The 12100-nt window shown below is 32.0% G+C and overlaps 2 protein-coding genes and 1 non-coding gene across 4 annotated transcripts in view; 2 read left to right on the top strand and 1 right to left on the bottom strand.

The window, feature by feature from the left end:
* Positions 1 to 12100, top strand: part of LOC126875500 (uncharacterized) — a 555738-nt gene that overhangs the window by 88030 nt on the left and 455608 nt on the right. The gene's annotated exons all lie outside the window — the stretch shown is intronic.
* The window catches only part of LOC126875523 (uncharacterized), a 422308-nt gene that overhangs the window by 348097 nt on the left and 62111 nt on the right, over positions 1 to 12100 (bottom strand). The gene's annotated exons all lie outside the window — the stretch shown is intronic.
* LOC126875604 (U6atac minor spliceosomal RNA) lies at positions 4910 to 5016 on the top strand. Its single transcript, XR_007693577.1, has one exon. It is a non-coding gene; the product is annotated as a U6atac minor spliceosomal RNA (small nuclear RNA).

The following is a 12100-nucleotide window of genomic DNA, read 5'->3' as shown; positions in this document are numbered from 1 at the left end:
AAATCCTAATGATAAATCGTATTTGATTATGAGATCACATGCGCATTTTTGCACCTATTGAACACTTCAAAAATGTCAATTATTATAATATTAAATATATCCTTGATTGCTTGTACACTTCCATAGATTTATCGCTTTAATTTTTTCGAATGTAGCCACTACATGATTTAAAAATAAAAAATTAACCAAAACAACCTCCGTATGTGTTCTTCAGTTACGTGCAAGTTATACGAATGCGATGACCAATGACATATTATTTGGCGTGTCAATGTAATAACAGTGCGATAAGGAAGAAAAATGTGTAATAAGAGACCCAGAGAAAAATTATATCGTGTTTTTAACATGTACTTATACCAAAATGTTATCATCTTTTATTCCAACAAAAAATGGCAAGTCTGCAAAAAGAGCGTGTTTTCCAATAGTAGAAACACGTGCTCTACAATGTATCTGCTGACGATGTAACATGAAATGATCTCAAGCTTTGATTACGCGCGTGAATTATAAAACGTGACTCTGTCTACACGTTAAAATACGTAGAACACGTTTCTGTACGGGCTGTTCAGCTTGTTCCTTACAAGACGATCGAATTGCTCTTTTAGACCACTGTAATTAGATCGCCCAATGCTACTTTTCAAGCTGCTTTGCTTCTAAATTTGCTGCTGAACGAAGCCATGATTTAAAACAATTTAATCAGCGTTATGATATCTAGTGCCCAATAACCTATATATATATTTAGTTTAGGGTTTGCACAGCCCTTTTAACAAGACTAGTGTCGTTTTATCATTCAAAATGATAAATTCTCTAATATATATGTCGGGTTCGCAATATGGTTAGAGTTAGAGGCGTGAAACGAATCCTCATTTGGACTACACATTGTCGCTATGCAATAGAGAAGACACTGACTAGTGCAAATACGACTATTGCAGAATTTGACAAGTAACCGCGGTAATCAGACACTCGAGAAGCTAATGACAATGATCCTAGGTCCAACAACGAATCCGCGGTCAACGGGGTAACAGAATGCGCTTTCTTCCAAAGTCTAAGTCGAACACAACTTACTTGTCCACAATTCAAGTGTAACTCAACTAACTCGTCCACAGTACAAGCAGAACTCAACTAACTAACTCAGTCCAAGTGGAACTGCATTTATATACTCTTCTCTGTACCTCTCTGTACCCCTCGGGTCAACTATATTTTTAGGGAGAGCTATACAACTACTGCATACCTTTGTTAGGTAAAAACGCCCTCCCGTGACCGTGTGTCTACGTTTAGCGACCAGTTGTGTCACCTCGAGTCCAAACCCACTGTTACAAATCTCGAGCAAACATAATCCGATTAAATCATAAACAACTACTTCTAAGTTTTATTATTTAAGCACAGCTATGATACAAAGTTTAGACTAAAGTATTGGGGATCTTCCCAAAAATTCCAAAAGCAAGGCCCCGATGTCCTTTCATCTCCGACATATATATATCTTTGAGTTAGGTTTAGTTCATTTCTTAAAAAACATATACTGCCTGTTATAAAAGAAAGAAAGAAGTTTAAAAGAAACAAATTGCCTTAGTCGCATCGAAAAGCACATTATTATGAAAATACCACAAACGTTTCACTTATGCAATTTCGTTATGTAATTACGAAGGAATTACAGGGAAGAAATAAGTGTGGCTTGCAACATCCAAGCAACAAATGCTTTCTCCTCGAGCGTAAAGCTGAACGCGATGTGACATGGAGTACAGACAGGAGAAGTCTCTTGTAATTAAACGATTGTGAGAACGTAGTCGGTCGATTCACGAAAGAACACTCGGTTAACGCATCAACCGCTAGTTTCAGACTTTCTCATTTACTACTGTAAGAAAAAAAGGTTGAGCGAGTTGTGCTTTCGTCCACCTTTTATGAAACTACCTATAATTAGAGAGTCAGTGACATTGGTCATTTGATTTTTATTCATTTATTTTCACACGCAAATTTTAAAGTTATTTAGGGAGAATTATCAGTGTTTAAGAAGGAATAAAAAGTATGGCTATGGTTTTTTGATGGAGAAGGTCATAATAAGCCTTTAAAAAATTCGAAAAAATAACATCAGGTTGCACTTATTTTCGCAAAGATGAAACTTAATATAACAATCGATAGTATCATGAAAGTCACATCAGTACAACGGTATTAGATCGTCGAAAAAGTTTCTTTCGTTTCGTAAGGTAAACAACAATTTCTATTTTATATTATTTTATTGAATTAGGTATGATCCATTTCGTTATATTTCTATTATTATGTTCGTGCATAATTCAATAAACTAGTATAAAACAAAAAACATTGTGCGTCCATTATTTCCTTGTAAAACGAAAGAAACTTCTCGGACAACCTAACAGTAATATGCGATTGGTCCACTTCGGGACGTATTGGATTGGCAACTAAGCGATGTTTAAGATCATTACTACCTAATGACAAAATCCGCAATCACTTAATAGCCAACCCAATACATAAGTACGAGGTTATGGTCGAGATAGCCTGGACAATTATATAAATAGAACAGCGGACACCTTACCGATTTCAATAAGCTTGAAATATATTGTCAACGCCAACATTTTGAACAATTTTTGACCTATAAATGTAACCGCAACTCGATTTCTATTTACGAGATATTCATAAAAAGCTTTAATTACATTTAGTTTCCTTACACTTCATCCGAGTATCTAGATGGCTGTATTTTTATATAAACTAAACTAGCTCAACCTAAATTTGACAGATCAATGCTAATTATTTTTAATATAATTAAAAAAAAGGAAGCAAAGAAGAAAGATGATAGATAAATTGGAGTACATACTGAGAAGAGGCGGAGAAGAGGAAGAGAGAATAAAGCTGTTATCTGTGCGGGAAAATTCGGTAACTTATAACAACTAACCTGTAAAAAATAGTGCACCACTTCTTAAACTTCGAATATTTGTTGCCACTTCAATTTGTCAAAGTATCAAATTCTACGTTTGTCCTACATTCTTCCAAAGAAATAGTGATTTGTCTTGAAAGATTCCAGAAATAATCTCCAAATAAGTGAATTTTTTTATTTTAGGTATAATAGCATATAGTAAAATGTTATTTGAAACACATATCTACACCTCTAGAACAAACCAGAACAAAAATTTGGAAACCGGAATACGAATACAAGGATGATTTTACTTTCACGTTGTCGTCGACGAGTGGCGATTTGAGAAATAAAAGACAGATGTATTGGCTAACTAGTCGAAACTCTAAACTCGGCATAGGAAATAAGCTTAAAATCTATAAAACGATAATAAAACCAATTTAGACGTACGGAATACCGCTATCGGGGACAGCAGCAACGAGCCACATAAATAAACTAGAGTCGCTACAATCGAAGATACTGAGAACAATAGTCAACGTCCCATGGTATGTCAGAAACAAGAATATACGCAGACTTAAAAATACCAATGGTCGAAGAAGAAATCGGTAGATACGCAAAAAAATGCAAGGAAAGAACGGCAACACGTCCAAACCAGGTGGCTGCCAAAGCGAGCAAAACTCTCATAGAAAGAAGACTAAGAAGAAAACAACCCACTGACCTCACTAAAGAAACATAATAGTCAAACTCGAAGATGGTATCCCGCTGGGAGTAGCCATCCACATGTTATTTAGCAATTAGGTTAGAAAAATTTACCAAATGTTCAGCTGGACAAATTGTAAAGTACAAATTAAATAATAAAAAAAAAAATTCTAAGTTCTAGATGGTTGGAGAAGTCGCCCGGCGCCACTCACCCAATTTAACGTCGGATTTCTTCAACCGAACCGTCGGTCAACGACGACGGTCGTACGCAGCTGCGTTTGAAGCACTCTTAAACCCGAATCAAATGGACGACATTTATATCGTCTGTCTGGGCCAATCGCATAGTGGTACCAGTTGCGATATACACACCCGTCGCTTGTATTAATACACATACAACTTGTAATAAACATGTGAAAATTCCGCTAACGGAAATGTAGGGCTATGTTGGCCAATAAAAACCCCTTTTATTCGTGTATCTTACGGGTCGATGCAGATGAGCGATATTTTATCGTAAGACATCGTTCCAGTGCCGTTGGAAAAGCAAAGAAATAAATAAAGTTCTCCTGTTTCAAAAAAGAAGGATGCATACATATGTATTTTCTTGTTCTTCCAACCCATTGCCGTTGCGGTCATTTGTTGCAAATTGGATCGTTTGCATCGGACTTAAATCTTGAGCTTAAAATCTTCTGTTACAAATTATTAATTAGACCTATTTATAACTTATGCTAATCCCATACGTTATAAAATCTCTGCCAGTGCGATGGAAAACGCAAGGCTAGGCATCTTGAAAATAAGTGCATTAGAAGAGACAGGAATTCTTTTAGAACGGCCCTCTCTTACTACAAGAAATATAATAGCTGCAAAAATATATTATTAAGAGCTTCGCAATAGATTTAATAATAATGATTTAATCCAAATAATGATTTAATTAAGGGAATTATTTGCCTTCACTACTTGTATTTTGAGAGGGCTATGAGAAATTGCCACATTAAGAATCAAATACTTTCCAATCAGCTCGGCATACAGAGGAGCACAAATTATTAGCAGAGGACTGAGAATGTTTCTTATTACAAGAAACATACAACATTTATTAGAAGAATACAACAGGCAAGCGGCCAAGCCCCAACCTTGCGTGTGCTGTGGGATGTACTTTCTGGGAGTACACTTGGTTAAACGTGCTTCGTGTTAAGCACACAGGGGCCCGACGATCAACTCGCACAACACTGGTCTACCGTCGTCCCGCCCGTGGAGGTTTTAGCCGGTAAGAATCCGGCACTACCTTCTGCCCACCTGTGCCAAGGGTGGTAAGGTGTCTATGAAGATTTCCTCCACGTAAAAAAAAAAAATTTTTTTTTGTAGTATGAGAGGAGAGACGTTGAACACTCTATTAAATAAGGGTAGAACACATATATAAATGGTAAGGCACTGTCGCCTTTCGGCGGCACTTGGCAGATCTTTTTGGAAGGACCGCTTCCGAAAAACGCAAGTGCTAATAACTTTTTCTCACTGGCGAATAATCTTTATCAAACTTTTTTTGTGACAAATGATCTTTACATCCTTTTGAGCATTGGATTTCGAACAATATATTAGACGCGAATCTAGATGTTTGATCCATTGACATCATGTAATCAAAAACGAAATAGATAAAAAAATTTGATATGCAACTGACAAAATTTACACTATTAATTATCAAATTCCAAACCTGCGAAATATAATCATAGGCAAAACTTGGATACATACTGGTGGTTAGAAAGTGGTGCCTACCGACATTCTGCATCAATTTCAGTAAACATATTTCTTTGAATTTTTTCGAAAGTTTCTATTTGTAAATTGGTTAATTAATTATTTTGTTTTATTTTATTTATATTATCACATATTACTTTATTTCCTTTTATATTATTTCATGTTTTTTTATCTCATTTATTTATTTTATTTCATCAACGTAATTTTCGTATGCCCTAAGAAAGCATAAAATAATCAATGCAAATATTGTAATTAAATATAAGAAATTATACTCTGCGAGTACACGAATTTTAAAGCCATTGGATTGGATTCATTATAACTAATATTTTATTGATCTGCGGCATTTCAGTGAATATCACACGATTATGTTATTATTATTATTATATTATATTATTATATAGTTATTATTATATTAAAGCTGTTTTGTGAATACACGTTAAAAAAGGTACACGTTATACAGTTGTTTATGGAAATCGTTACAAAGTCACGTAGTATCTAAACACCCGACGCAACACTTAAAACTCGTTCGTTTTAAATATAAATTCCTAAATTCCTAATTAATTTGGATCATTTATCAATTTTATCTTACTCATAATTATTTCTATCTTATTTAAAAAGAAAGAGAAACAATAATATAAGATTATTAAAAAATATGCTGCATAATTTCACGATATATTCTGCATCAAACTACATGTTTTTAAATATAAATTCCTAAATTAATATATTAAATTTGACTAATATAAACGATAATACGGATTCTTGTAAACCAAAAACAATTGTATGGTGTACGCAAATGAATATACATAATGTTTTTAAAGTAGCAATGGTGAAAGAAGCTATAACCGAAGTTTTCGAGAAATTTTTTAAGAGAAAAGCAGAACACCAAGTCGATGAACGTAAAAATGAGAGAAATTAAAAAATGCTCAATTAATAAAATGCAAAATTTAAATAATAAAATAAATGATTGGTATAATATGAAGTTACAAATATCGATCAGCTTTTCATTTCCTATTTAATTGAAAATTTAATGAAAGATTACATTCATTAAGAATGTTTTCTGGAAGCAAAAGATTTAGTTACGAATAATATGTTTTCAGTTCCAAAGTTATTATAAAAAGGAGTAAGTAGAAAATGTATAAAAAGTCCCCTTACTACTGTAATTAAAAAAATGTTCACAAGAAACCAAGAAACAATTTGAAAACAAAAGAGATAGCAAATTTTTTAAAGACTATATCTAATCTTTTTTCCAAGCGTAAGGGAAAAATCAATAAAGATAAAGATATTAATTTATACTATAAAAGCAGTGCACACATACACACAGTAAATAGAATACAATAAAATTTCAAATGAATAGAATCAACAACTTTTCTATTTTGTTTATCGCATTTTGTATATTAGCGACTAATTATATATATAATTAATTATAATTATAATATATAATGTGTGATATATAATATATAATAATCATGATATATAATATAATATAATAAATAAAATATATAATAATCTAATTATATATATAATGGCATGATGAAACAGTCCGGTTTTTTGAACGCATATAACTCTCTTCGTTTCTTAAAATTCATGAAAAATGTTCAATATTTCAGCCTCGTTTACTTAAATATCGTTCGTCTCCGTAAATGCACAAAAACATGTAGGAACTTTGCTCTAAATTATCATCATGCAATCACCTAGTATTTAATGAAACAGAAATATGCAAGTTTCTTATCCCTCGAAATCTAACAGTTCTCATAAAGCAGAAATAACTTGAAATTAGAAAACAAAATGACAAGGCAGGTAACGTTTGACAAGCAAAAAATAAGCAGCGCTTTGAACCACATTATCAAGTGTTTGACACATGGAAACGATATCACGGCAAATAAACATCGGTAATTCTTCGTAAAACTAATCTATCCGTCGTATTGTATCAATGGAACAAGCAAAACGATTTTTCGCGCTTCGCAAAGTTCAAACATCATTGGACGGAACGCGATTACGAATTTACACTGACGCGAGTTCCATCTAAATCAAGCAAATAAGTGTGGAATGTACGCACTTCTAGCAAAATTCACTGGATGTTAACCTATCAACATCCGGGGCACAACTCCAGCCGATGGATGATCTTTCACGGCAATGTTTCATGTATATCCAAATTCAGTAACTGATATAATATAAGAGTTAAACAACCACCAAAACCCAAAAAAGGAAAATTAATTAATTAAGCAAAATATGTTATACTTTTCATAAAGTATAAAGTTCAGACCTAATTGTCTTGGACAATGAAGCTTCAAACGAAAAAATATTATCTTATATTGTCTATTCTTTTTTCCATGTCAGTGCAAGTACAAATTGCATTACATACACATAGATCTTGATTCTTATCATCATGCTCTATCCTGAAAAATATTCAGTAAAACTTACAAAATCTTTATAATCAATATCATCTAATTACATCCGTTTACCAATTGCATTATTAATTTATACCATATTCTGTGCAATAAATTTATACTAGGCGTCCTTCCTAGGTAGGTACTAGGATCAGATTCGCAGGCTAAAAAGACAACACACTAACAGAATCAAACATACTATAAACTCTTATAATCCAAGTTACGGTACCACGCCAAAATAATTTATTTATAATTCTCAAAGAGAAGTGATTGTAAAAAGTTTACCAAATAAAAAAAAGAAAAAAAATGTTTCATGTGAATCGCAAACATTCCAAACGAACGTGTAACGAAGAAATATTACGCGCGGCGATGTATGCGCGCGGCATTGATAAACTATTCTGGCAACTAGGTTGGAGAAAAAAGCACGTTAAAACAAATGTACGAACCTTGTTCCGATAAGTGCTGGGCAGGCAAGCCCATTGCGCGTAGCTCATATGAACCATCGCTCAAGAATTTCTTGTTATCTCGTGAAATCTTTCCTCGTTGTACGTATCCCTTGAACTTGCACTCACATCAACACTCCATTATACACTGTTCAGTCAATTTAGAGTTAATCGACACTGGAGTTATAGAGTGAAAGATGAAACGAAAAATAGTTTAAACATGAGATTTGGGAAGAATTTAACCATACATAAAAAAAATTAGTTGAATAATAATAAAGTGAAAAATAAAAATAGTTTAGAACTAATGGGAAATTGCAATGAAACGCAAACTGCTGGACAGTTGGGCGTCAATTTTCTATTTAACTGTCAGAGTGTGATTTTAACGCTTACTCTGTATGACTTTCTCCGCGAGAATGCCGATTTCCGTGAAATGAAAATATATTGCGATAACTGAATATTACTCGATTAAATCCTCGTATCGCGGTATTTATCACGAGAAACAAACGCGCGAATAATCAGTTTGAAGTGACGCCGCCTTGCAACACGATAACGAACTAACCAGGACGAATAGGATATCGTCGATTATAAACACGCTATTCACTATACGACTAACATTCAGTCGCGAGATTATGATAGAAAATTATGTTAACGAGTATTTTGAGAGGTTTTCTTGATCACACGAGTGAGAAAACACGTGCACGTTTCAAAGCGTTACTATTGCTACTCAGCGCGCGAAGGATACGCTCGGTGATTGTACTGGAGAGTCAGCAACTGCTGCCACTGGCCCAACTCAGGGAACCTCGACAACTGCTCGTTACGCGCAGTCGAAGCATACGGGACCCTCAGGCCCGTACGAACAAGCCAACGAAAATTTCGAGACACGAAGACCGAAATTCCGATCGCTCCATTTTTTCTAGTATTTAGGTATATTTTTCACTGTTTCATACGTCTTGAAATATATCGTACGATATACGTTTTGAAATATACCGTACGAGATTTGTTTATGGAGTTTAAATAAATGTTTAAATAAATAAGTAGAAAATTGCTCGCCTCGTCAAATCTTAGAACGAATACTATATTTCGAATATTTTATATATTTTCGCATACTATGTGTATTCTGTGCATTTTGCCTTTTTCCTTATAAATGTATAAAAATTTGCATTCTAATGATAATAAACTGAAGTACAATAAATTATAGTCAATTGCTTTATCAATGCATGCTTATTTGCAAACAATTTCAATAAAAATATTGTTTTCCTTCATAAAGATTTATCATGTTTTCAAACCTTCTTTGTCATTAATTTATGTAATTGAATCTTTATTGACTTATAATCTATTTTTTAATGCAATTCAATAGCCTCTTTCTGTTCTCGTGTTTTGGCATTGTACAGTGGTGTGAATAATTATAAATTCTACGCCACTTTTTGATTTTTCATGATAAGAAAAAGAAAAATTGACAAAATCGGTTATATAATAACATTTTATAATGAAAGACAAAACGGAAGATATAACAAACAAAAATTGTATTCTTTTGAAGTCTGCAAAAAATTAAATTTTCTCCTGAAATTATATCTTGTTCTGTGAAATTATATTCTGTGAAACAATATGAACCCAGTGTTAATTTTGTTATGTTTTCGTTCAATATTTAACGAATTTCTCTCCTTTTTAATTAATTCTATTAATCTATTAAATATACACTATCCACTACCTTATTTGAAGTTTCATTTCAATATCCGTCCAGGCAAATTTTATTCCTTTTTTTAATTCAACGATGTTTTCTGTAATTATTTATACAGTGTTAAAATAACAAATGACTTTTAAATGCTTAAAATTAGAAATTCTACTTGACGATTGAATATATTTGATTAAATATCTTGTGCAACTAAATAGCCTTCCACACGCAGAACGATGAGTATGGTATTTCAGAAAATTTAGAATAAAACATGTATGTGATAGTGTAAACATATTTTAAGGTATATCACAATACTTCATCACAGATAGTTGATAATTTTACATAAATTAAATGAAAATAAGTATCTCAAGATCATTGTATTTATTAAAATTTATTTTGATTTCCTCCGACTTTTATTTAATTCCTAATAAATCGTACTATATTATATTTGAATATTTTTCCATATTTCCATAAAGCAAAATGCAAATTAATACGAAATAAATGAGAAGTAGGATTTTTATGTCTTAAATTTCCGACTCCATATGCGATCTGTATTTTCATTATTTCAAATATGTAATTCATTCATGTAATTCACATAAATTCAACGTTTTAATTTCTTTAATAATCCGTTACGCTGTTTTTCAAACCTTGGAAAATTTCTCTACTAAATTTATTTTTACAACGTTATTTAACCTTTCAGAAGTATTTTCAACAATGTTTTAAAAATGTTTCAACTGATTTCATGTAGTTTCATTTATTTTATTTATCATGTATTTTGTTTATTTTAATTGTCCCGCGCATATGTACACTAACTTCATTTCTAATTTCTTTAAACACAAGTTAAGCAAGCAAATTTTTCTGATACGTTCATAAGGTTTTTAACCATAAAGTACCGGACACATAACGTGGTCTTGTAAAATGGCCCCAGTATGCGCTGATCGTACCCGGCAAGCATCTGACTATCCAATTTCTTTAAACACGACGCTTGACTATAAAGGACAGGACACACATTTGGTATATGTAAATATTACTCAAATAACATAATATGTTTGCAAAAACTGTAACACTCAGAACAAAACATTATAATACTTGTAAAACATAGAGCTCCATTTTCTTTTTAAAATTTTAAACCAAATTAGAAATCTTTTAATTTTACACCTAAACTTTCATCTTTATTATAAACTCTATGTACATGTAAAGAATTTAAATAATCCTAAATCATCAGGCTAGTAAATAGCAATACAACAACTATTCATATTATACCAATATGTAGTTACCATTATTATTTTCGACGCCAGAAAGGAACAAGGATACTTCAGCTAGTATTCTTATTATCACGTTTTGATTGTAAGTTTCTCGAAATTATTGATCAGAATAATTTCTCAAATAAATAAACTCACAAATACACAATTATCATTTATAAAAGATTTAAGAAAACTATTATTTGTAGATTTCTCGATAAATTTTTAAGACACAAAGGAATGAAAATACGAGGAATAAGTTACAAAGATAATTTTCATGTGGTTTAATAACAATAAATGTTCAATCTTGTAAAGCAAAGTTAAAATTCTGTACAAGTGGAAAAATGATAGCTTCACAAAACTGTACTTCCGTCCAATTATATTTCACCTATATAAATAGTATCTAAATCGACAAATTAATTTAGACTTGGCAAGTCTACTCAAAATTTTTGAATTTTAAATTTTTATATTCTAATTTCATTGTAGTTTTAACAGATAAACAACCTCTCAACGCTTCAAGTAAAACTTTAATGTAATGTTACGAATAAAAATTGTAAAACGAAAAATCACGCATATCATAACATTCTTACGCATTTTCCTCAAATAACATAAATAACTTTTTGATACGATGATAATAACGTCAAAGGAGTAGAAATATTATTCTCCCCATCGTCAAAAAGTAATCATAAAGTTACAATCGAAAACTAATGGTAGCTAAATTTTATTCCATTTATAAACAATTTTCTGCCGTTATAAATCTGAAGATGTTTATACGAATCGCTTATATTAGCCTTGTAATATGTAGAAATGTCATCATCTAGATACGATATCGTGCACTAACAGATAATTTTCACGTGCATAATACACATGGTCAGTCAAAAAACACTCTTTGAAGTACAGTAACTTTTTAAAAATTGAACCAAACGACTTGAGCTTTTTCGAGAAATTGCAAGGATTGTTTTAACTAGACGATGCGGGAAAAAAATGTTTAGAAAATTGAAATTGATAGGAATGGTGATGCAAGTACTAAAGATCACGTTATATAACTTTTTTCCCGA

The sequence above is a fragment of the Bombus huntii genome, chromosome 18, assembly GCF_024542735.1.
Source record: "Bombus huntii isolate Logan2020A chromosome 18, iyBomHunt1.1, whole genome shotgun sequence".
Lineage (NCBI taxonomy): Eukaryota > Metazoa > Arthropoda > Insecta > Hymenoptera > Apidae > Bombus > Bombus huntii.
This window is presented reverse-complemented; position numbering and strand designations above follow the sequence as displayed.